This window comes from Nyctereutes procyonoides, unplaced genomic scaffold (genome assembly GCF_905146905.1).
Source record: "Nyctereutes procyonoides isolate TBG_1078 unplaced genomic scaffold, NYPRO_anot_genome, whole genome shotgun sequence".
In the NCBI taxonomy this organism is placed as follows: domain Eukaryota; kingdom Metazoa; phylum Chordata; class Mammalia; order Carnivora; family Canidae; genus Nyctereutes; species Nyctereutes procyonoides.
This window is the reverse complement of record NW_026575139.1, coordinates 27,615,235-27,642,379: the sequence shown is the minus strand read 5'-3', so window position 1 is coordinate 27,642,379 and position 27,145 is coordinate 27,615,235. Positions and strand designations below refer to the sequence as shown.

General features: G+C 38.6%; 1 protein-coding gene across 11 annotated transcripts in view; it reads left to right on the top strand.

Moving 5' to 3' along the window:
• The window catches only part of SIPA1L1 (signal induced proliferation associated 1 like 1), a 372,275-nt gene that overhangs the window by 54,581 nt on the left and 290,549 nt on the right, over positions 1–27,145 (top strand). For 2 of the 11 annotated variants that reach the window (XM_055303829.1, XM_055303825.1), the window contains exon 3: positions 9,277–9,366. The exons of the other annotated variants lie outside the window; for them this stretch is intronic. The gene's annotated coding sequence lies outside the window, so the exon portion shown is untranslated. The remainder of the gene's footprint in view (positions 1–9,276; positions 9,367–27,145) is intronic. 11 annotated transcript variants of the gene reach the window in all.

Sequence of the window (27,145 nt, the reverse complement as noted above, 5' to 3'; positions counted from 1 at the left end):
CTTTTCAACATGTAATCTGTATAAAAAAATTGAGATAATTTTATTTTCTTTTGGTCACACCAAGTCTTCAAAACCCAGTGTGTATTTTATGTTTATGGGATGTCTCAATTTGGACTAGTGCCATTTTGAATGCCTAATAGCTACATGTTTTACTGCTTTTGATATTGGATGGTGCAAGTCTGGAACCGTATCTGGTCTTTGGTGGAAACCTGGCAAATATCTGTTACATGAAAGAAGAAAGGGCAGGGTGAGAGGGAGGAGGAAATGGCAAAACCTAAAAGACGAGTAAACAGAGGAACACTGACTTGTTTTGGGATGTCCTAGTGGTTTCTAATTAGAATAGCAGCTGAATGGTGTTTCACGTTTTTAGTTTAAGACCATTTGCAAATGTGTTATCTTATTGATACGTACTTTAAACAACACTCTTTAGACAGGTCAAGTTGTACCTCTCATCCTGTCTTTAATTTATGGGTGGCTTAGCTGAGGGTTAGCTAGGTTCAGCGAGTGTTTGGTTTAGCCAGGATTCAAAAGACCTGAGTTTTTTGTCTCAGGTCTTTTGAATCACCAGGTCTTTTGAATCCTCATGCAGTACTCTGTGCTCCCTACTGTGTACCTTCTCATTTGGCTTCTAGAAGGTGTGCTCATATTTCCCTGTGAATACTAGTAGGCTCTTAGATATGAATAGATACTAAAGGATAGACAATCCAGAGCTACTTAAAAATAGTAAAGGTCAGAACTTAAGTTTTTTTTTTTTCCGTCTAAAGATTATTTATTTATTTATTCATGAGAGGTGCAGAGAGAGGCCAGAGACATAGGCAAAAGAAGCAGGCTCCCTGCTGGGAGCCCAATGTGGGACTCCATTGCAGGACTCTGGGATCACAACCTGAGCCAAAGGCCGACACTCCATCACTGAGTCGCCCAGGTGCCCCTTAAAGTTTGTTTTTAATTTAGAAATCAAAGATAGGACTGGGTACGATAGCCAGGAAGGTTATGTGTGTGGCTTTTCTAGGTGATAGGATCTTCTGAATGATAGCACATAAAAGTTGAGCGAAAAGATTGTTCATGGTATGCATACATGTGTTTGACACTCTCCCTCTGCATAACTGTTTATTTCTCAGATTGTTCTCTAGTAGGCATGTGTCATGATTTTCTGTTCTAGCACTTGGAAAAACGTCTTGTCTCTTTCACAGAGGGAAAGTGGCTTCACCAGCAATAATAACCCTCCAGTACTATGTTACTGGATTTTGCAGCTTTCTGGTTTCTCAAGCCATTAAAATGGTTTTATTGTGCTTAATGTTTAAATAAAACCCTAAAGCAGATACTTCTGATATGATCCAGTTTGTTGTGACTAAAAGGCTGAAGAGGAGTTGAGGTTAAATTCTAGAGCATCAGTATGATGTTATGGAAACATCTTTCTGGAGAGAAGCCAACACTGATCACCTTTGTATCCAAATTCTGCTCTGCAGAGCGTAGCATGTTAGTGAGGTATTGATGCACAGTAAGTACTTTATCCAGGGTATTCAAATATTTGAGTTTGAGAGAAACAACTCTAGCTTACAGAAAACGGCAATGTGATTTTAAGGCTTTCCCACAGTCAGAAGATACTGCAAAATACTTTGTTTGCTTTTTCCCAATTTAAGATAATGTGCCGTGAATTTGAAAACAGCAGTGCAAAAGTTACTTAGCAAAAAATGTATATGCAGGTCTTTGTCATAGCAAAAGCCACCACATTGATTTTAATTGATCCAAGCTGTAAGCAAGGAAGTTAATTCTAATTTATCTTGCATACTTGAGAAATCGTTTGTAAGGAATTTCCTACAAAACCACATGAATATCGTTACTACCAAGTATGCTAAGGATTTCAGTGTGGAGAGGTTCTATACATGATTCAGCTTCTCTTTTCATAGCCTAGGGAATGCCATGAATTCACATAAGTGGATTTTTAACATGACTGAAGCTGACCCTTTCTGTGCCAGGTTCCAGACTCCGGAGTTGGTCAAAGTCACACCTGCTCTTTTTTTTTTTTTTTTAAGATTTTTATTTATTTATTCATGAGAGACATAAAGAGAGACAGAGACATAGGCAGGCTCCCTGCAGGGGAGTCTGATGCGGGACTCGATCCTAGGACCCAGGGATCACGCCCTGAGCCAAAGGCGGACGCTCAACCACTGAGCCACCCAGGTGTCCCACACTTGCTCTTTTTTTCCAGCCAGCTAGCCTAGCACCTGAATGGCTGGGGAACCTGGAGGTCCTTCCTGCAGAAGGTGGTGGGATCTTGAATATACTTCCTGCACGAAGGATAGGCGACTGAGGGAACGACAGCAGTTCCCAGACTCGGCTCAACCTCACAAACAACCGAGGAGCTTCAGGACCCTAGAGCTGCCCAGACCCGTTTGTTTCACACCCAGGCTCCCATTACTACCTACATTTCAGCTTTTCTACCTGTTGAAGAGCTTTCTTGACTTTCTAATCGTGGTGTGTCTTTTTTTCTTTTCTTTTTTTTTTAAACCACCGTACCTGTTTATTAGTAATGATTTCTGAGGAATCTCCAAAGTATTCAGGAAAGTTGGTGTGTTTCAGAGACAGGGAAACTTGGGTAAAAGGTGCAGGCTCCTCTGCTAGAAGTCCCGAGGGGAGCAGGCCCCTGGAATTGGGTAGTGGGTGGCACCTGGAAAGAAGGGGGCATGCAGGCCAAAGCTTAGAGCTTGTAAGGGGAGAGAGAGAGATGGGGGTTGTGCATGGAGTCTTAGATGGTTCAGTGGGCTGCAGGTTTGACTCTGTAAACTGCATTTCTTCATAATTTGTACGTTTCCCTTTTGTCATTCTTTGTCATGGTAAGGAAGAGACTGTGTTTGATGGCCATCACTCAGAGAACCTTCCACTGCCTTTTAGATGGTTTTTGAGTTAGTACTGTTTGTAGGAAGTCTGACATCTATTTAAAGTGGTAGTTTTTCCGCCACTGCTTTTATATTTTGTTGTTTTAGATATAGAAGGGTACTCTAGACTCTCAGATTTCTAGGAGATCAACGGGGACAAGCTGGATGCTCCATGTGTCAGAAGACAGTATGGTTTCCTTTTTTGTTTGGTAATGACAGTATTTTGTGGCATGCTTCTTGTTAACTGCAGACTAAGGTATCTCTTAATTCAAAGAGTGGACTTTTATTTAAAGATTTTATTTATTTACTTATTTGGGAGAGAGCAAGGGAGCACACAAGCCTGACTCCCTGCTGAGTGCAGAGCCCCATGGTGGACTGGATCTCATGACTCTGGGATCATGACCTAGGCTGAAACCAAGAGTTGGTCGCTCATCTGACTGAGCCAGCCAGGCGCCTCGAGTGGACCTTTGTTTTATAATAATGTCTAGCTGTTCTCAGAGCCCTTCCATTCCTCGGCTTGATATGCTGAGTGCAGTGTGGTGGTGTCGGTGTGTATTTCATCGTTCGAAGGGCCCAGCTGGGGGCGTGAAAGGCAATCGATGTTCTGTTGGAGCAGTGCAGTCACTGACGCTGGCTTCTGATTTCCTGGTATTAACCTGTAAATTCAAGTCCATTCATGCCAGTCGTCAAGATGCAAAGAAGTAGATCAGAGAATAAATGTAATTTTGGGGGAGGGTGGGAGCACGGTTTGTAATGTTTCTTTAGGACTGAACTCTGTTACCTAGCATTCCTTCTGCTTTACAACATTCACATAAGTATGACCATGAAAAAAACCAAAAAACCCCAAAACAGTCTAGGAACCTTTTCTGAAGCCTAAAGACTTAAAATGTCATTACAGTTTCATCCTAAATGACTTTAAAAATCCAAATGTTTCCCGTAATGATTATGAAGATCTTTATTATAGAATATTTTGGAAACTACAATAGACGGTAAAGAAGAAAATAAAGATGGCTCAGCAGTGACTCTTGTTAATATTTAAACCATCTCCCTTCAGGGTTTTTGTGTTATGTGTGTGAGAGGGAGGTGCAGACTGTTTTGTGTTCTGCTTATTAACTTAATATTATGAACAATTTCCCATATAAATGATGATCCTTCAAATATATTGTTTTCCTTGGTTGTTTTGTTGCCCAGATATTTTCTTTGGTTTGAATTTTCTGGTTGAAACACCACTCACTCAGGAATTGGCTCAGATGCTTTTCTGCCCCTACAATGCCTTTCCTTCACAGAGGAAGTTGAAAGAATCTCCACAGAAGGTTGATTTCAACACTCCTATCACACTTATCGTATCTTGCCTCATGTAATTTTTTTGCGTGCACATCTACTTCTTCATCTGACATTTCTTTTTTTTTAATTTTTATTTATTTATTTATTTATTTATTTATGATAGTCACACAGAGAGAGAGAGAGAGAGGCAGAGACACAGGCAGAGGGAGAAGCAGGCTCCATGCACCGGGAGCCTGACGTGGGATTCGATCCCGGGTCTCCAGGATCGCGCCCTGGGCCGAAGGCAGGCGCCAAACCGCTGCGCCACCCAGGGATCCCTCGTCTGACATTTCTTGAACCCTTTCTTTGGAACAGGGACTATGCCAAGACCTCATAATACATTGGTAATGGAAAATAAAAGCAAAATACCATAAGGTAGTTTTGTGCTGCCTTTGGGATACTGGTGCCTGGGCTGGGGATACAGAGCCATTATTCAAGTAATCATACAAATAAGTGTTAATTTACAATGATCATGAGTGATTTAAAGGAGAGGTAAACAGTGCTTATGAGAACAGTTCAAAGGAAGAAGGACAAGGTGTTTTATTTGACCAAGGATTTATTTTATTTATTTATTTTTTTAAAGATTTATTTATTTATTTATCATAGAGAGAGAGAGAGAGGCAGAGACACAGGCATAGGGAGAAGCAAGCTCCATGCCGGGAGCCTGACGCGGGACTCGATCCCGGGACTCCAGGATCGTGCCCTGGGCCAAAGGCAGGTGCTAAACCGCTGAGCCACCTAGGGATCCCCCTGACCAAGGATTTAGTCTGATTCAGGTCTTGCACTTTTATAAAGGTCTGTGCGATTGAGAGATACCTTGTCCATACCAAGAACCTGATGTGGTTCAGTGCTCTGCTGTGGTTGGAGGGCACTGGGGTCCTTTGTGATCAGCTCTGACCAACAAGAGTGCATTGTAAGGTGGAGAAGATGTTAGAAAGGATTTCAAATGAGGCCAGGTTAGAAAAACTGTAGTAAGTGATTCTGAGTAAGAGAGGATACAGGGAGGACATTTTAGTTAACATTCTAGTTGTTGCCCAATATGGAGCCACTTATCATGGTACATAGAAGGGATTCCAGTAGTTGATGGGAAGTGAGACTGTTCTCCTGGTTCACCCATCTCCCTGCCCAGCAACCCCTCCCATTTCCACTTTTCAGAAGCTTGAGGACCTGAGGGAAAGCTGTGACTCCCAATAACTGGTATCTCCTGAGCACAGGCTCCTGCCGGCAAACACTATAGGAATTCTCATAACACAGAGGAAGAAGTCTGAAGGCCTTAATAATGGCAGAAGGCTATCTTGCTTCCTCTGACCCCCTCCTCCTTACTCTGTCACCGAGCCTTGTTTATCCCAGTGATGGGGAAATTTCTTGCGTAAGATGACTTCTTGTCCTTGGTGCCCTTACTGTTTCTTTTTCTTAAGTACTCCTCTCTCTTGCTAAATAAAAATTTTTTAATTCCGTTTTTAGGACTAGCTTAAAAGTTACCATCTGTAGATCTGTAGAGTTTTTTCTGGTTTCCTAGAGTTAGTTACTTTAGAACACATACCTCTATTATAGTATTACTGGAATTTTTTATCTAGTTTCTTACCTTGCTCCTTTGGATTGTAAAGTATTTGGGATTTTGTATTCTCTTTGACTTTTCAGTGCCTGAAAGGCACTCCATAAGTGGCATATCTAGGGTATTCAGTAACTTGTGAATGAATGAATTTCTTTTTATTAATTAATTAATTATTTTAGAGAGAGTGATCATGTGTGCATGGTTAGGGAGAGGGAGAGGGAGAGAGAATCACAGGCAGACTCCTTATTGAGCATGGAGCCTGATGCTAGGCTCGATCTCACAACCCTGAGATGATGACCAGAGTCGAAACCAAGAGTTGAACCCTTAGTGGACTGTGCCACTCAGGATCCCCATGAGTGGATGAATTTAACTCACATTTGCTTTACCATATTGATACCTTACTAGGGCTTTGCACTTAACAAATGTGCGATAAATAGCTGAGCTTTTTAATTGGCCAGTTTGCACCGTGGAAAGTCAGGAGTACGGTTTTCTTGAATTCTTTATCAAAGATGATAAACATATAAAGATATGTTCCAAATAAAATTGAATGTACACTGTGGGCGACTCAGGAACATACTGTATTCTAATATGACATAGAACACATAGTTTGCAAAAGCTGATTTATAACTGATCATGCTCATGTGTGCAGTAATTGCTTGAAAAGGATCTTGGTAGTTCATCAGCACCAGTAGTCTAGTTATCCAGGGCTGATGGGACCCTGGGAAATCTGATGTGCTTAAACAGAAATTTCTGAACATTGATATCTACTGGAAAATCAGTTGTTAACAATCAGAAATGTATTTCCAAGGAGAAAAGTATTTTATACTGTGTTAAGAGAATCCTGTTCCCAGGTGATAGATTACTAGGGCAGGGTTGTTTCTTCCACTGTGGCAAAGTTCGCTTTATGCCACTTCACTTTTACAAAAGACCTATATTACTACCTGTTTTCACTAACCGAAAGAAATCCAAAGAGGATTTTCGCTTTTATGAAATGGTAATTGTTTTTTTGCTTCACGTTGTTTTGGCTTATGAAAGGTCTCATAAGAATATTCTTCTTTTGGGTAGCAAGGGAAATCTATATTACTATCTTCAGAAAGCTTCCTGGTGCGTATGTGGCATCAAAGCTGGCAAGGATAGACCGAGTTGCCGAAACTCCTATGGGTGAAGCATAGGACTTGCTGCGTGAGTTTTTTCTTTGTTTCTGCCAACATACCGTCCTAGATTTCTTCAGAGAGTTGTTCTACTGGGCACAAATCCTTTTTCTCAGCTTCTGGCTGATTCCAATAAAAATAGGGTGTACCTTCCCCTACTATTCTAAATAGCTTCAGTTCCTCTGTTCATGAAATTATATCGTACTCCTTTCCAAATGTTGATTCATTAACTGCAATCCTCTGTAAGGGACTATTACTTTGTCAATAGAGATTTTGTAAATTGGTTTAAGTTATGAGAATATGGTGCTATCAATCTCTTGTTCCATTGCTACCCTCTGGACTTGATGATTGATAACCAGTTTTTTGTTTATAAGATAGAACTTTCTTAATTGAGAGAATTTCTCTGGTGTGATTATCTCCCTCTACTCAAATTTTTTTCTCTTATTCTCTACCTCCCCAGCTATATGTGTCCTTAATTAGAATGTTTATTTAAAATCAGCAGTGGATAAATGAAATGTCCTTTGTCCAAAAGCAAACTATTCAACTGCATATTTGAATTTAGTGATTTTGGATTCAGGTTTGATTTAAATGATGTGGATTTATGTTGCAAAAAACCAAACCTTTTAGGTATTCCTGATGCTGTAGTTGAATAATATACTCAAAGCATCTTCTAAAGTTAATTTTCTCACTGATTGATTTAAGAGGACTTCACCTGATGAAGAAGCAATAATTAGAAAGATAATATATAAAAATTGTAATTTATTTTGCTACTAACTCACAAGAGAAAACTATTAGAACTCTGTAAAAAAACTATTTACTTTCAATTATATGTCCAAAATTTGGGGATATTAGTCATGTTTTATAATTGGGCTGCATTGTATGATATGATGTTTTGGAAGTATGAAAGGGAATACACAAGGGCATAATTAGAGCCAAATGTGCACTTACATTGGTCTCTTAGAGACAAAGCCTGGATAGGCCCCTGGGGCATTTTTCTTGAAAAGAGTCCTTGATGATCCATAATGTCATCAAATAAAAAATAAATACAACTGACTCTTGAACAACATCAGGGTTAGGAGTGCAGCCCCCCCCCCCCCCGCACAGTTGAAAATCTGAGTATGAGTTTTGAATTCTTAAAAATGTAACTACTAATAGCCTTCTGTTGACTGGAAGGCTTACCGTTGACCTAAATTAGTCAATTAACACATATGTTATATGTATTATATACTGTATTCTTGCAATAAAATAAGCTAGAAAAAAGAGAATATTGCTAAGAAAATCATAAGAGAAAATAGATTGCAGTGCTGTATTGTAATTATTAGAAAATAAATCTGTGGATAAGTGGACCCATGCAGTTCAAACCCATATTATTCAAGGACCAACTGTATACTTCAAATATTGTCAATAAAGTAGATTTGACATATAATAGTAAAGAAAAGTATACCTAATTTTGAAAGTGTGAAATTGTCAGGCACAGAACATATGCTAGTGATTTTGTTTTATATTTCCTTGTACTGGCAGAGGCCACTACCCTCTTTGAATTTTATGTAGGTCCATGCTATGATTGTTAATTTCCTCCAACATGATATAATGAGCCAGGCTTTTGGATTGACATTTTATTTATTTATTAAGGATTTTATTTATTTATTCATGAGAGACACAGAGGCAGAGACACAGGCAGAGGGAGAAGCAGGCTCCCTGTGGGACCTGATGGGGGACTCGATCCTGGAACTTCAGGATCAAGCCCTGGATGGAAGGCAGATGCTCAATCGCTGAGCTACCCAGGTGTCCCTGGATTGACATTTTAAAGTGATGTGAGCTGTCCTGCTGTGGACTGCACTAAGATTCCTTTCACTGAGACCTCTTCCTTGCACTCTTTCCCTAAGACCCAGACTGTAAGAGCACTAGTGTCGTTTCCCTTGGCCCAGGTGTGGAGAGATTTATATTTATTAAGCACTAATTATGTGCTAGATATTTGCTAGATACTCTACCTATGTTATTTCAGTTAAAGCCTTTTTACAACTTCAAGATTAAAGAATTAGTCTATGCATTTCAGTCATGGAGTAATAACTTATCCAGGGACCCACTAAAGGAAAGTCTGAAACTTGGCTTCCCCTCCAGGTCTGACAGTGGATCCCATGCTTTTTCCACTCTACTGTGATAACCTGTATTTTGCGGGAAGAGAATTTAGTGGCTTGGAGAACATTTCTTTCTTCCTTTCTCCTAAGCTGCCAGGATCTCTTTTGGTATACCTAAGCTATGCCATCATTATTATTAAAAACAGTTATTCACTCATCCACCAGCCATCTAGCCATTCATCCATTCATCCACACATCTAACAAATATTTATTGAGTGCTTATATTGTGCCAGGTGCTGTTTGAGAACCTGCTGATAAGCTGGTTACCAAGCCCTCTCTGCCTTATGAAGCTTATACCTGATTATCCAAAGACTCATTATACAGTGAGTATGGGGTGGGAAAGAGGGTCTGCTTAGCCCAATGTTAGACTTCTAGGAAGCCCTCAACAAGTGTGTTTCTTTTGCCCCACTTCTTTTTACCTAATTTTTATGTGCCTGGTCACATATTGCCTCTTGTTTGTTCATTTATGGTTGTACTTTGAATTGTTGACTTGGGTTTGTGTTTTTCTCAGTTCAGGATCAGCCTGTTAATCTTTAGAAACCAGCATGTTCTGCAAAGAGATTTTATCTAAATGTTCAGTTACTGATTTTGAATATTAAGAAGGTAGTATGGGATATAAACTTTCAATTATGAGACAAGTTCTGAGGATCTAATGTATAACATAGTGACTGTAGTTGAGTAGCACTGTATTATTTAATTGAAAAGTTTTTTTTTAAAGGTAAATATGTGAAGTGATGATTGTGTTAATTAACTTGATGGAAGGAATCATGTCACCGTGTATACATATATACATATATCACATCATCTGTTGTACACTGTAAATACTGTATAATTTTTTAAAGATATATTTATTTATTTGAGAGAGAGAAAGAGTGAGAGTGGGGTTTGGGGCAGAGGGAGAGGGAGAGAGAAAAAGTCTTGAGCAGGATTCCCTGCTGAGCATGGAATCTGATGCAGGGCTCAGTTCTATGACCCATGAGATCTTTTTTTTTTTTTTTTAATTTTTATTTATGATAGTCACAGAGAGAGAGAGAGAGAGAGAGAGAGAGAGAGAGAGAGAGAGGCAGAAACACAGGCAGAGGGAGAAGCAGGCTCCATGCACAGGGAGCCCGACGTGGGATTCGATCCCAGGTCTCCAAGATCGCGCTCTGGGCCAAAGGCAGGCGCTAAACCGCTGCGCCACCCAGGGATCCCCTGACCCATGAGATCTTGACCAGACCTAAAACCAAGAGTCAGAAGCTTAACCAACTGAGCCACTCAGGTGTGTGTCCTAATTTTATTTGTTGATAATACTTCAAAGCCAGAAAAAGGAGGCAGTATGATAAAAATGATGAATTTTTTGCTAAAATAGTACCTTTTTAGTTCTTATATAGGCATTAATCTTAACTACATTTTATATGTATACTTTTTATTTTATTGATTTATTTATTTGAGAGAGAGTGTGCGTGCATATGTGCACAAGTGAGGGGGGAGGGGCAGGGAGAGGGGAAAAGCATCTTCCCTGCTGAGCAGGGAGCCGGATATGGGGCTCCATTCCAGGACCCAGGGATCATGACCTGAGCGGAAGGCAGATACTTAACCCACTGAGCCACCCAGGTGTCCCTGTATATGTATACTTTTATATTGTATTCAGTGTCATTGTTAATAATTTACCATATATTATGTTGCATGTCATTTTAAAAGATTTATTATATTTTACAATGTGAGGTAATGAGTTAATGCCAAAACTCATTAACTGGAGCATGAAACTTAGATCCTATTATGAAATTCATTGAGCAAATGTTACTCATTGTGGAGAATCTTGACTTAGTCCTATTTTTGGAATGTTTCTTTTGTACATTATCTTGTATCTTTGATAAATTTAAACTATTTACTGACAGATTTTCAAGTGAAATTAAACTGACACATTTCAACATGCTCCTTTAGAGCTGAGTGTTTCTTGAACTGGTCTCTGCTTGGCTACTGGATGACTTTAGACTCTGGTGAAGATAAATATTAATAATCTCAAACGTTACTTAATGTAACTTTAATAAAAATATTATTTTTGAGAATAGCATAGTTCATTCCATGGTGGCACAATTTCTTATTTTGGTTCCATTTTTCATTATTGTTACATCTAATTGTTTTCCAGGAGGTGTCAGTTTTATGTCCAAGTCTTTCTCAGATTCCTTCATTTCTCAATCCCCACTCTCCTGGTTCAGGCCCCAGTCATCACTTACCTAAGAAGTTGCAACAGCCTTGTTACTAGTGTTTCCTTATTCAGTGTCCTTCTTCTTTCAGGGCTCTCTTCCATATTATTGTTGAAGTTTTTTTGGGGGAAAAGGAAAAAATACATAGATGCGTGTGTGGGGCACACATACATGGAGGCACATTTGTTTCTGATTGTGACGAGCCCTCGTGAATCCCCTGTAGTTCCTCTCTGCCTACAGGGCAGTGGAAGCTCCTTATTAGCAGGTTGTTTGAAAACTTTGTGGAGTAGTTCCAGCTTTCTATCACCAGCCCCTCTGTCCTTCTCCTTGCTCTTCCAGTTGGTTCCAGCCAATGAACGACTTTCTTTGCAATTTGGTTGTTAGTGGTGCTTGGTTGGCATTATTTGCATGTACACTATTCAGTCTTTTGTCCAGGTAGCCTTTTAACTGTGAAAGCCACTAATTTATCTTGTTTGAACACCTCACCTAGGGGGACCACAGGCCAGTTCTGCCATCTAAGGTAGCTGAATTTGCTTTATGTGCTTTGTAAGATGTGAAAATTTTTTTCTTGAAAGCCTTATGGCTTTAGTGGAATTAAATAACTGAAATTTAATTTTCATTCTTTAGACTGATTTGTTGAAGGTTTTTATTTTTCAATTTAGGCACTACCTGAAAATTCTGAACTATTTTTTACTATTACATTTTCATATTTATCATTAAACTTGTAGCATTTTCTTTTGTAATAGTATTCATAGCTGCAGGAGGTGATGGGTGTTAACTCAAATTATTGTGCTGATCATTTTGTGATATATACACATTTCAAATCATATGTTGTATACCTTAAGCTAATATAATTTTATATGGCAATTTGATTTCAGTAAAACTGGGAGGAAAAACCAAACACACTTGCTCACTCTGCTAGCCTACCTCTCCTTGTACAGTGAACATAACAAAAACTTTGTAAGTCATTAGCATCAGCATAGATTAAAAAAAAATACTCCTACTTCCTTGGCCTGATAGAATTGCAAGTCATTCCAAGTTCAGCTGAATGCTTCTCAGTATTTGAAGGTGAGTATTCACACTATAGCAATTCTGAATGACATGCCCTATGCCCATAACTGACAGGATGACGAGATTTGCTAAGTCGTATTTGTAATCGCTTAGTGATGGATCCCCCACAAGTTCATGGATGTGTGTTGAGGGAGGCATTTGGTTCCCTGGCTTTGAGGCCAAAGCTAGATGAGACACTGGATTGATAGTAAAGCCAGTCTAGCTCCAGTGGCTCTCAGGGAAAATTTCTATATGGTCTTTAGAGTTTAAGTTTTTCTTCATATATTTGATATTTAAAACCTGTCTCCATGGTTTATACTCTTTGTTACTCATACACCATGGGCATTGCAGCCTTTTCTGTCTTTATCCTCTATTTCCAACTCCTCATTGATTTTCCTCCTCTTTTTTGCCCTTATTTGTTATTCTTCCCTGATCCTATTGAGTTGATCTTAGAAGCTTTATGTTCTTTTGCCATTTCTTGAGGTAGAACCTGTCAACACTTCGGCTTTTATTTTTGCTGTTTTTACATGTCCTTCACCATGATTTGAACTGTAAGCTTTTTGAGAGGAAGGTCTGCCACTGGGACCTTTAGAGTTCTGCAGCTTTTGGAAACTCAGAGCCTTATACTCAATTGATGTTTAGGAAGTGTTTGAATTATACAACAGAGGAAGTAGTCAATAAAATTAAAAGCCTACTGAACATGAGAAAATATTTGTAAATGGCATATCTGATAAAAGGTTAGTATCCAAAATATTTAAAGAATTTATACAACTCCAAAAAACCCCAACTAGTCCAGTTAAAAAGTGACCAGAAGACATAAATAGACATTTCTCCAAAGAAGACTTACAGATGGCCAACACATGAAAAGATGCTCAAACGTCACTAATCATCAGGGAAATGCAAATCAGAACCATAGTGAGATCTCACCTTATGCTTGTCAGAATGCCTAAAATCAAAAACACAAACAAGTGTTGGTGAGGATGTGGAGAAAAAGTTCACAGTTCACCCTTGTGAATGGTGGTTAGGAAGCAAACTGAAACAACCACTGTGGAAAACATCATGGAGATTCCTCAAAAAATTAAAAATAGAGTTAGTTAGCATAGGATCCAGTAATTTCACCAATGGGTACTTACCTAAGGAATATGAAAACTTGAATTCAATAGATACATGCTCCCCTACGTTTATTGCAACATTATTTACAATACCAAGATATGAAGTAGCCCAAGTGTCCGTTGACTGATGAATGAATAAAAAAGTATATATATATACACATACACATACACACAACGGAATGTTAGTCATAAAAAAGAAGGAAATCTTAACATTTGCAGTGACTTGGATGGATATAGAGAGTATAATAACCATGTGAAATATGTCAATCAAAGAAGACAAATACCATATGCTCTCACTCATATGTGAAACTTAATAAACAAAACAAACAAGCAAAGGAAAAGAAAAGAGAGAGAGATAGAGGACATACCCAAGAAACAGGCTTTGCTATAGAGAACAAACTGATGGTTACCAGAGGGGAGGAGTTTGTGCATTGAGTAATATATGGAACTGGTGAATCACTGTATTGTAACTAATATGAAACTATGTTAACTAACTGGAATTAAAATTTTAAAAGAAGTGTATTTACTTAAATACTTGTTCTTAAGTACAGCAAGTAATTGCACCTTGGTTAAAGTGACTTGCTTGGTTGGTGAAGGTACAGAGAGCTAGGTCTTAGCTTTTGTTGAGACTATGACAAGTGTAACTTTCGTTTTTGAGTGAGGAGACATGGTTGAAACTTCCTTTGTCATTTAGCTCTAACTCTGAGTGGTGCTAGTAACCTGTTCTTCCATGAGTTCAAGTCCTGCGTCAACTGTGAACTTCTGCTTTACTAGAAAGTTTGCTTCATTATTAACTGAATGTTTTTTACATTCTGGTAAAGGGAAGAGGGGGCAGTTGCTTATCTAGTTGCATTATCCACCCCATCTGTTTCCTGTATATGACAGTAATTTCCACCTCGTGCCTTTGCACATGGGGTCAGAAGCACATACAGATGTGATTCTGGTTCTTTCAGTGAAGAGAAAGTTAACTACTCAACTTTCTTAAGATCTGTTTGCTTTTTTTCAGGCCTCAAGCTTGTCATTAATATATTCTCTTGTCACTTTAATACCAAAAGTGACTTTTCTAGTGTGAAGAGTAGGTGGCACACTTTGTAAGGTGTCTCGAGCCTGTGCTTTCCTGTGGGAGATTAGGACTGTCTGTTCTGGAAGTATGCTATTTTGAGAGTTAAACCTATTATTTTCATTTTAGAAATGGATTCGAGGCATACACATAAAACATCTTGGGATTTATGACTAGTTTGGCATCATTGCATAAATAAATTTCAATTTTTTTATTCTATCATATGGGAACTTTTCTGAATTCATGCTTTGCAAAGGAACAAACTAAATATTAGGGATTGTTTGGTATTCATGTCAACAGTGGCTTCGTTGGGTGGTAAAATGTCACAGGTTGGGCTGAAGGGATGTTGAGATGGTGTGTGTGTGTGTTTTAACTAATACAAATATACTAAGAGGAATGAATATTGACTTACAGATATTAAACCTTATTACTTTTCTTAATTTAAAAATATTTCAAGTAGACTTTTATATAATACTATCTTCATCAGATCTTAACCTTCTGCCATATTTGTGTGAGATCATAAAACATTTTGGAAAAAGTTGAAGGCTCCCCCTTTCTCTAATTCCAGACTGGTTTCTTTTGTTGGAATGCACATTATTTGATGGCTTTTAAAATAAATACTATATTTCTGTCAGTTTACCCAGTAAGTAGTTGAGTGGTGGTTTCCATTAGGGAAATGAAATTTATACCCCTCCCATCTGCAGGTTATGGTTATACTGCTTCTGAAGAGGTTTTAGGGAGAGGATGTGGGGTCAGTGAACAAGATGAGAAGTATATATATTTTGGAAAGTAAATTTGACTAAATGTGAGCATTCAATTCTGGTTAGTTGTTTAGTTTAAATGATATTGCAGAGTTACTAAGTCATTTCTTCAGATTAATTGTTAATCTGCTCAAATGTCTGGATGGTCACTAAAACGGACTTTTTTTCTGTGAAGATTTTGTCCTGTAGGTTCTAAGCATGTTTTCTTGCGTTGCATGAACTTGGTTGGTTTTGGCTAATTTTCCTCTAAGTGTTTTTTTTTTTTAATATTTTATTCATTTATTCATGAGAGACAGAGAGAGAGAGAGAGAGGCAGAGACAGGCAGAGGGAGAAGCAGGCTCCATGCAGGAAGCCTGATGTGGGACTCCATCCCAGGTCCCCAGGATCATGTCCCAGGCTGAAGGCGGCGCTAAACCGCTGTGCCACCCGGGCTGCCCTCCTCTAAGCGTTTCATCCAATTTACAGAATTCTGAATATCTGTCTCTTTTACTTCTTTTTTTTTTTCCTTGTGGAAGTATGATACAAAAATCGAAAGCTATTTATTTTTCCTTAATGCTATCGCAGTCTGGTTTAATTCTGTGGCAAAGTTTTCATCGTTCAATTTTCGTTCAATTCTGGATATGTTAAACTTGTATCATGTTTTCGAATTGAAATTGAGTTTTGATAGGTTCCAGAAAACAGAGGGAAAAAAAAATTACTAAAAAGTAGGGCTTGTGTGTGTGTGTGCGTGTGTGTTTTACCATTGCTTGTATATCATAATTAAGGAAAAACTAGGAAAACAGATTAAAAAAAGACTGCCAGTGATCCTGTCACTCATATATCTTAATTTTTTTTGCCATATACCTTTACAGTTTTTTTTTTGAAAAAATAGCATATTTTAATAAATATATAGTTTATCATATATATTTTCATTTAATATTATAAACAGTAAAGTAGTAATTTATAAGTAATTCCCAAGTTGCAATTATTCTAAACACTATAAGGTAGATGTTAAGTAATACAGTAGTAGGAACACAGGCTTTGTTTCAGATGGATTTAGTTTTGGGTTCCTGCTTGTTTCTACTATTAAGTTAACTGTGTTACCTCGGCAGTTATTTAACTACTCTGTTTCCTCAAGTGAAAAAATGTGGCTCATAATAACCATCTTGCAGGGTTATTTAAAGATTAGATGGAATAATGAACAGCTCGTTCATATTGTGCTGGGAACACACAGTGCATATTAACTTATTATTGGAGGTTACATGACAAGAACAAGAATATTAGAAAAGGATTGGTTGTCTTGGGTTTAAATACTGATGCCATCACTTTTTAATTTGCTTTGGGCAAATTGAGCTTTAGGACCTCACTGATTCCTACTTGTATTCCTTGTAAAAGGGGATAATAAAAAAAGGGATAATAATATCCATCTGCTAGGATTATTATATTGATTATATGAGATAGAGACTTATGTGACTGGCATATTGTGGGCACTCAAAGAGTAATTATTGTTATTAATAAGGAGGATTACTTAATTGAAAGGTTGAGACATCGAGGGCTCTGTGAATAGTGTGAATAGGACTGCTGCTGCCACCTGCCCCAATTTTGGAGTAGGTAGCTATCATTAAAATAGCATATTAGGAGGCAGTTTTTAGAGACCTTCAACATGTAATGAAAATCTACCAAATATAATTGGACATGTATGCTGAAATATATAACTGTTTGTGTTTCTCATGTGTAGGTTGTAGATTGCCTCCATCCCTCTCAAGCTGCATATCTTTCTTAGCTCTCATGAGCCTTCCCATGTTCTTTCCCTCATTTCTGTATTTTCTTGATTTTAGTATTTAGAAGCACCAGTTCATGTTGTTATTTCTCCCCTTTACTATCATGATGTACCTCTTAGTTATTTATATGCGTGTGTATAAAATTTGAGAAAGGTTGTAGGAAAGGAATCTTGATCATATTATTCTCACATTCTACTCTGTTGCTTTGGTGATGAATGCTGCCTAGACCCTCCTTTTTTATTACTTTTTATGTCATTTTGTATCATAGAAGCAATATCCCTTTTAATTAATCTCTCTGTAATTGTATGGTTAGGTTATGGAAGGTGAGTTGGGTGGTGAACTCATGTCAGGTGGGTGGCTTGTTGGAGTTGATCAAGGTCCTTGTTTGTGGTCAAGTTGATGCAACCCCCCCCCAACACACACACACACACCCTGCTTATACCTCAGTGTGATCACTCTGTTTCCTCCTGTTGGCCACCCAGTGCCCTGACTCTGAAGCTACTTTTTCTATAAAAAATGTAAGGTGGAGCTTACTTCTTCTTTTTCTTTAAAGATTTTATTTATTTATTCATAAGAGACAAACAGAGAGAGGCAGAGACTTAGGCAGAGGGAAAAGCAGGATTCCCATGGGGAGCCCAATGCAGGACTCGATCCTCGGACTCCAGGATCACACCCTGAGCGGAAGGCAGACATTCAACCACTGAGTCACCCAGGTGCCCAGAGCTTACTTTGTCTTCACTACACACATGTGTGCACATATGTGTAAATGCAGAGATACACATATACACATAACACACATACACATACCCACCCCACTTGGCAGTAAAGAGACTGCATTTGGTTTTATTATTATTATTATTATTATTATATTTATTTATTTATGATAGTCACAGAGAGAGAGAGAGAGAGAGAGAGAGAGAGAGGAAAGGCAGAGACACAGGCAGAGGGAGAAGCAGGCTCCATGCACCGGGAGCCCGATGTGGGACTCGATCCCGGGTCCCCAGGATCGCGCCCTGGGCCAAAGGCAGGCGCCAAACTGCTGTGCCACCCAGGGATCCCCTTATTATTTTTATTTTTAAAACAATTTTATTTATTTATTCATGAGAGACACAGAGAGAGAGGCAAAGACACAGGCAGAGGGAGAAGCAGGTTTCATGCAGGGAGCCGGACAGGAGACTTGATCCCAGGACTCCAGGATCACGCCCTGGGCCGAAGGTGGCGCTAAACCGCTGAGCCTCCCAGGCGTTCCTGCATTTGGTTTTGGATGAGGTCAGTAAAAGGAGACAAAATTAATAAATGCACAAGTTTTGCCAGAAATCTAAAAAATTTCTGTTTTGGAGATTGGCATTCAAGGGTGTAAATATAGTCTAAAATTTTTCTAAGAGGCTTGCTTAAAAATAAGTAACCAGAAGACATTCTTTTTTTTTTTTTTTTTTTTAGAAGACATTCTTTTAATATTCTGGGATTAGGAGCTGGTAAAAGTGACTCACCTTTTGTCTGAAAGTTTTTGAAGCATGTCCAAAGGGTACTTAAAGGGGAAAAACTGTTCTCCTTCAAGTTTATTAAAGGACTAACCATATTCTAATTTCATTTTAAGTTACACATTTTTAATTCACATGTTGATATGCATTTTAATTTTCATTAATAGTTACCCTCATAGTAGGGATCTAGTATATTCTTAATGACTATTTCATGACTATTAACTATTAATTTGTTACTGCTTTTAAGTTATGTTTAGCATTTGCAAGGGCTTCTTAACAGACTCTGTCATTTGATCCTCATAATCTTAGGAGTTAGATAGGGGAGGAATTTTTTCCATATTGCAGGGAACTTAGTGGAATTGCTCAGGTGCCACTAAATGATAACTCCAGGGTTTGAATTTAGTACTTGTAGCTTCTAATGCTATGCTTTTTGGTCAGCGCTATGGTGTTTTCCCATACAGATGTGGAAATATTTCAATACTTTGTGTGGTAAAAGTTGTTCACTCATTCAACAAAGTTTTGTTGAGGGTACGATTGATTTTAAGTTCTAGGCCTTTGTGGATGAATGTAAAGACACGCTTTCCACTGTGAAGGAAGACTGTTCATAAATAAATAAGTAGATGAGGTAATTACTGTGCCTACAGTAATAATGATGGGTACATAGTAGGTGCCCAATAAATGTTTACTAAGTGAATAAATAAGTGAGCAAAGTGATAAAAAGGGAATAAACAGTGAGTGTCTCATATAGATAGATGGACGACAGAAGGTATTTCTGAGGAAGTGATGTCTAAGCCAGAGGAAGAGCATTTCAGACAAAAGGACAGCATATACAAAGATCTAGGGCAGGAAAGAACTTGACCTCGTTGAGGATACCGAAGACGGCTGTGGAGCTAGCGCATAGTAAGCTAAAGAGGCAGGAGTCCAACATGAAATTGAAGAGAAAGAGACCAATTATGTAGGACCGCTCTTAGACCATGGTAAGAAATTTGGCTTTTATTCCAATGTTGGGAGACAATTTCCATGTGTATTGTGTTTCCATATTGATTACCTTTTTTCTGGACTGTAGTTTCAGGGGTGATTTGTGTAGTCATCAGCCTTGGAGGCTACCCTCCAGAGCAAAGATCAGTCACATTTTACTATCTATATAATCAACACAATGTCTCCTTCTGGGGTAAAGTTCAGGCAGGCATACTGCCCATTATAAAAGATTTGGGTTCATTAAGCTCAGGGTTACTCTCCTGTAACAACCCACTGCTGTGTGGGTATTACCTGGTGGGAATTGGGACTTAAGGGACTGGCACCAAAAAATGCTGATACTCTGACTACTGCTATTGCTGTGAGTAATGAAGTCCTTTGTCTCTGACCCGAGTGTCTCATGTCCTCAGTGGTATCCGTACACCTGGGACAGTCTAACTTACTAGCTTGGAAGTTAGGGTAAAATCTTACATCTTGCATACTTCTTGATGTCTCAGGATATGGAAAGCCAGTGGTAGGTTTTCAGCAGGGGAATAATAATACGCAGTTTAACCTTTTAAGAAGTCAGTTCTAAGTACCCTGTGGAAAATGATCATGGCTAGAAGTTAACAAGGAATCTGGGCCAGTTGTCTAGTTGAGAGATAATAGTGGCTTAGACTGGTGTGTTGCCAGTGGATATGGAGAGGAGGGAATTATTCAGGATGGTCTTCAGGAGGTAGAATTTAGAGGTCTTACAGAATGGATATGGGCTGTGGAAGAAAGTAATAGACAGTCAAAAAAAGGAATAGACCGTCAATCTTAGGTTTTTGCTACAACAAATGGGTAGATAGAAGTGACTTTCAGTTGGAGAAGCATCAAGATTAAGATAATTAGCTTGCAAAAGGACTTATTTCTAACTTTTGTGTTTATTTATTTAAAAGATTTTATATATTTATTTGAGAGAGAGAGAGAGAGGCAGAGAGAGGCAGAGACATAGGCAGAGAGAGAAGTAGGCTCCATCTATCCTGGGTCTCCAGATCAGGCTCTGGGCTGAAGGCGGCACTAAACTGCTTTTGTGTTTAGAAGTGCAGGGAAAGGAAGAATAAGTAGTAGGTTGTACAACCTGGGATCAAAGGACCATTATGTGTACTTTCCAGGGGAAGAGTATTTTTCTTTTCTTTTTTTTTTTTTTTAGGATTTTTATTTATTCATGAGAGACGCACACACAGAGAGAGAGAGAGGCAGAGATACAGGCAGAGGGAGAAGCAGGCTCCATGCAGGGAGCCCGATGCGGGACTTGATCCTGGAACCCCAGTATCACGCCCTGAGCTGAAGGCAGGTGCTCAATTGCTGAGCCACCCAGGTGTCCCAAAGAACATTTTTCTTGTGTCTTCATGAGTTGTAAAATCCATTAATGTTTAATGTTTAGAAATTCAAGTCTTGCAGTCCCTTATTAATTGAGTTGTCTCAATAACACTAAATTAGATTAGCTTGCAAGGATTTATTTCTTAAATAGCTGTATTGATTTTTACCCCAAATTCATTATCTGGGAGTTTACAAGGAAACTCTTTAATATGTTTCAAGGTTTTCCCCTTTCCAACATTAAAATAAGAATGAATTTTTTTCATATTTATTTTTTAGATTCTAAATTTAATTTTTTAAAAAAGAATTATTTATCTTAGAGAGAGAGAGCAGGGGGAGGGGCAGATGGAGAGGGAGAGAAGCAGACTCTCCACTGAGCACGGAGCCTGATTTGGGGCTTGATTTCTTAATACTGAGATCATGACCTGAGCTGAAATCAAGAGTCAGAGGATTAACTGACTGAGCCTCCCGGGTGCCCTGAGATTGTGAATTTCTTTTAAAGCTGGGCTGTTGTCCCTAAATTCTCAAGGATAATTATTGCTTGTCCTGTGATCATGTAAGCTTAATATAGTAAGATGTAAGAAACAAGTGCCTATGAATTATTCTTTGTCATTTTCATTTGGAAATACCTCAAGATAACTTCTTGTCTTTCTAATACAGGTTACTGATTTCAGCAGCACCTGATTGCTTTTCATAAAGAAAGTAACTAAAAAGCTTGGGGAGGGGGTGGCCCTGGCCCTGCTTTCTTTTTTATCTAAAGAGATTTATTCTTTTGTGTGCTTCTCATGCGCTTATTGTCTTTACAGGATCATTTTGCATTTCTTAACCTTTATGTATTGTAGACCGTTTTAGGTTACAGCATGAAGTCTGCAATGAGTTTTGAATTAGTTTTGCACCATCTTGCATGTATTCTTTGTTTTCTTTCGTTCTATGGTATTTTCTTTAGTCTGTGGCCTAGGTCTAGATGTTTCCTCTTTGGAAAGAAAAGGAAAGGGAAGATAGAACTTATTAACAGGCTTTTGGGGAGTTGGGGAGGAGGCTAAGCCAAAAATTATTTCTGCTTTAATTTATATTCCACCCCTTGGAAATCAGCAGTGGGAAAACATATTCCACTGTAAAGACAGTCGTCCCCCCCCCGCACCCCGCTAAAATCAAGATCACAAAATCATTAGTGCTGATCATGAGACTTTTCTAGGTGGTATGAGTTGTTATTAATCACTAATAGACTCTGGAGATACTTCTACCAGAAATGCAGTTAGAATGCGGTTATTTCTGACTTTTTGAGAAGATAAATATGCTTTTTTCTTTTCTTCCCATGGAGATCCATCTTTTTGACTTTTAACAATTTTAAACCATGCCTAGGTAGCAGAGTGGGATTTGAACTTTCTGGGATGTGTGGTCTTTCCTTCAGAGAACTGTTGTTGCTGTGCCTCAGTATTCCATTAAACAAATTCTTAAAAAAAAAACAAAACAAAAAACAAAAAAAACAAAAAAAAATTCTTTAAAAGGGCTCAACATTTGTCACTAATTTCAAATTTCACGCAGTGTGCATAAGTGATGTATAGTTTCGCCCTATTTAGGCTGTTTGGAACTTCATGAATGAGTTGCTAGTCTTCTCTCTCGTTTCCTGATTTCAAAACAAAGCAGAACTATTAGTAATAAGATTTTACCAGGGCCTTCTGAGGGATTTTATGTATTGACTTACTTGAGCCCGAATGTGTAGCCTATGGAATGTGCTGGAAACTCCCTGAAGGATTCTTTATATTGTTCTTGCAGTCTCATTAGCCCTTGATCTATAATTCCATCTCTCCTGCCCATCTTCTTCCATTTGAGGTAAAGCTGAGGGCACAGTAATTAGAGGATTTGAGTCAGACCTGGTTTGTGCCTGAGCTCCCGCTTGTTGATCTGTGACCCCAGGCAACACACTTAACCTTTCTTGGCTTCAGAGCTTCACTGTAAAATTCAGACTCTGCTGATGACCTCCTCACGGTTTAGTGAGACATAGTTGTATATGTCAAAGAACTTGTGTTTAGGGCTGGTAGGTTCTCACCAAGAACTAGAACACAATCAGTATTTTGAAGTTGTGTGTTCCCCTATGATCTCATCCTTCTACCTCTGTCTGGATGTGACTACTATCCTGAATTTTCAGCATTCCCTTGCTTTAAAAAATGAATATATTTGTAAACTATATTTTAGCCTTGCCTGTTTGGGTTCTGCAAAAAATGGTATAATATATAGTCTCTAATAATGTTTTTGTCTCTGTGGGCTTCTCCCTTACTGGTCCCTTAAAGAGAGTAGGCTTTTTCTGATACTAGATCAGAGGTTGGGGTAGCATTAAGGTGACATGGGGCACTGAGTCCAAGTAGAAAAAGGGATTATTGGGAGCTGGGTTTACTACTATTATAGGGAAGGGAGAGGGGAAAGCTAGAAAGACCCCATGGTTGGGCAGGAATTCAGGCCATCTGCATGAACTCCTGATCTGGAATAGACATAGATATAGAAAGAAAGAAGGAGGTGTGTGTATATGTATGCATGTACTTCTGTTCTCCTGGCTAGGAGCAGCTATAACCCATTTGCAATAAGCACACCCTGATCTTGGTTTCTAAATACCACTTTTCCCCCTTCTAGAATAGTAGGAGTTACTAGACTAGAAATCACTTTTTGGCAGCCATCATAAAATAATTAATTTGGCCAAGAATTATCCCAGGACACAAATACTGGGTCAAAGTTTGTTGGTAGGATATTTATATAGTCTGAAAGTATCCTACCACAAAGTACGTAAAAATTACAAAGTAGAAAGAATAACTTTGCAGTGAAAATCTGACAGAGTCCCCCCCTTAAATCAGGTGATAGAAGTTCATGTTACCAGTATGGGAAAAAGATTAACATAGTGTATCACCTGGTAGGATACAACAAGGGGAACTATCTTCCTTGGCATTCCTGCTGAAAATTCGTAACTAGAAACTAATCATAAGAGAGTATTAGACAAACCCAAATTAAGGAACATGTTACAAAATTGGCCTGGTCTTCACTGTTGTCAAGGTCACGAATGTCAAAGAAAGTCAGGAATTCTAGATTGAAATACACTAATGAGATGTGAAAACTAAGTACAGTATGAGATCCTGAATGGATTGGACCCTTTTACTAAAATGGACATTATTGGGATAATTGGAGGGTGTAAGATCTGGTCTGCAGATTAGATGATGGTACTATGTAATTTTGATGATTTTCCTGACCATAATTGCAGTTTTGTAGAATGCCCTCATTTATAGAAATTACTGTCTAAACTCTGTAGGGGTGATACTACATGTTGGCTACTTACTCTTAAGTGACTCTGAGAAATAAAGTTATTTGTATGAACTAGTCTTGGGTTGTTTTTTTTTTTTTTTTTTTTGATCTGAGATTATTAAGCAAAACAACAAAAAGCCCCTCGTATTAGTTGACTTAGTAGTTACTTGTTGGCTTATCGGACAAATCATTTGTAAGGTTTAAGAGGTTTGCTTTTTCATGTTGTCTTGTCTTGCAGCTGCCCCATAGTGTAGGCTTTATGCCACATCTTGACTTGTCTTTTGGTGTATTGGTTTTAGAGTATTTGCCATTATTTCATGGGGTGCCTGGGTGGCTCCCTCCATTAAGCATCTGACTTTTGATCTAAGCTCAAATCTTGATATCAGAGTTGTTAGTTCAAGCCCCATATTGGGCTCCACACTGGACGTAGAGCCAACTAAAATAGAACAATACAAAAGAAAATAAAACAAAAATAAAAAAGTATTTACCATCATTTCATTAATATGTTCTTTCCCCTGCTCATTATTTATTGTGACAAACTCCTTTTCATGGAAAGTATGATTTATAGAAATAGGGCCTTTTATTGTTACAATTTAGTGATAATACTATATATAATTTTGACTTTGTATGTTTTACTCTTTTATCCTCAATTTGCTGGGGAGCTATTCAAGCGCTCCTTTTCTCTCTCTCTCTCCTTTTCTTTCAGCACACTGTATCTACCTTAGCATTGAACATATTTCATTAGGCTTTTAGTATAAGGTATTGGGCTGGTTGATTGCTGTTTTAGAATTTAGAGTTTCAGAAAGCATAAACAGGGTAAGGGGAATTACATAGACAGAGTGATGAATTCGATGTTATACTAAATCATAAGCTGGGCAGTTACCTGAGTGGTTAGCCCCCAGAGGTTTAGGATGAAGCATATCAGGACCAAGCTGGTCATACTTTAAAAGTTCTAAGGTTTGGGAGGAGGGTCAGGGAAAGGTAGGGGAACTAAGGGAGAAGGTTAATTGTCAGAGCAGCCTTCCCTCTCTGAAAACATGATGTGCTAGTTATCTGTTTGGTAGAAGTCTGCCCTTTCTTGTTAGAACAAAGAATCATGGGTTAAAGGCATTGAATGTCCACCCATACTTTTTTCTGTGGTGGAACTGAAATCCATCATCGGACTTGTTTTCCTTAGGTAGGGTGGAGGACAAATTTCTCTTTAGCAGCTACACTAATTTTAATATTTTTCAGAATGATCAAGGAAAAAAAGCGTTTAAAAACCCAGAGTGGTAGTTACATTGCACTTAGTATACACCCACACATGCAGGCTTTTCTTCAGCATTTTGTTATTTTTTTTCTTGCTGCTTTTACAGTGTAGGTGGCCTTCTCTGGATTGCTTTTGACAGGAAATTGAGCAACCTTTCTTTTTTGGAACAGAATATATTTTACTGGTGAGAGGAAAAAAAATAAAGTGTTTATGTTTTGAAATTTGATTATGAATTTTTATTTGAAGACTGATTTTAAGTCTAGAAAAATGAGGTTGGGTTAAGTAGATTTCACACTGTGTGTTAATATTTCTGAGCCTCCCTAGTAATTTTTAGGCCTTCCCTTCTTCCTTTTTTATAGAAAAAAAGGAAGGCCTGGAAATTATTTTGCTTAATAAAAAAAAAAAAGTACTCTGCTTTGTTCTCTTAGCCGCTGATGGGTATTAAGAAGTCATCTTTGACCAGGTCATTAGTTTTTTGGCTTTTGTTTGAGGCTGCCTTCCCCAGTGGTCTTCTATCTATAGTGGAGAAGTGATGGGCTCTACACTGGTTTCACAGGCATCTTGAATCTAGAATGGATATTAGCCCTTCCTTTGGACAAGAACATTATTCAGTAAAGCTTCCTAATGATTTGGCTTTTGTAGAGGTTCCCGGAGCACGGGTAGGGGGCTCCAGATGGGAGGGCTGCCTCTGACACAGATCCAGCCTACCCTGCCAGCCCCCCCACCGATCCTTGGGGATGCGAATGCCAGTCTGCCCGCCGCACACCCAGGTGCTCACTGCCTGGGTAATTGTGGTTGAGTACGATTTACATAGTTCCTTTCTACACTGGGGACTCAGAGAAAGAATTCAGTCTATAATTAAAATATAAACTCACATGCTACATCGAGGAAACGTCCAGTCAGAATGGACTAATTCTGATGGAATCTTCCTAAGTGTGTTCATGTAGCATATCCTTTCATTTGGTTTAAACTTTGCATGTTTGTTCATGAATCTAGCCAGATTACTGGTGCATGTCAGCTGTCAGATATGTCTTCGTTATGTAATTAGTTAGTTACAGCTCATTAATTAAGCTCGACAAAACAAAGCATGTGTTTTGAGTGTTACAGGTGTCCTTACTTATTTTCTTAGGCTGTGGATGCAGCCTAAGGAAATAAGTTGACTAAGTGTATTGGTCAATCGTGTAGAAACTGCAGGGTTTAGTATGTGGGAAACTTGACTTTATAGGTTTCTTTTCCCCATAGTGCCCCCCTGCTCTTTGCACCATGTGATTGCAGTAGGGGAGGAAAGACCTGCTACAAGGTCTTGCCAGGGTCTGTTTTGCTGTCTGCATAAAGTCATGGTAGGCTCCGTTTGAACATTTAAAGTGGATTTTGAAGTACCTAGCTGCATATTTGGCTTAATCAGTGATGGGAGTCCTACTATCTAGGGTGAGAAGCCGGGAAGAGGAACTTCACCCCTCTTGGCCTTGCCAGGAATGGGGAATATCTGTGAGGGAAACTAAGCCCTGGTTCTTTTCACTCTTCTTAGTTTCCATTTTCTATGTCTGGGAACAAAGTTGTGGGGCTAATAAGTTAGCATAGTTGTAGTCTGACACAGCATTTCACCTCAGTGAACGTTAAAAAAATTAGTTTCTTGGAAGGCTCTTAAGGGCATGTGTACTTGATTATTTTAATATTTTTAGAATGGATACATGTACTGTATATTATTAATATGGAGCATGGTCATATTCCTTTAAGTAATGATAAGCTTACCAGTCACAGGAAATGTTACTGTCTCTAGTGGGAGCTTATAGCCTATCTGAAAGGACCAGTTGAGAATTGTAAAATTTCTAAGT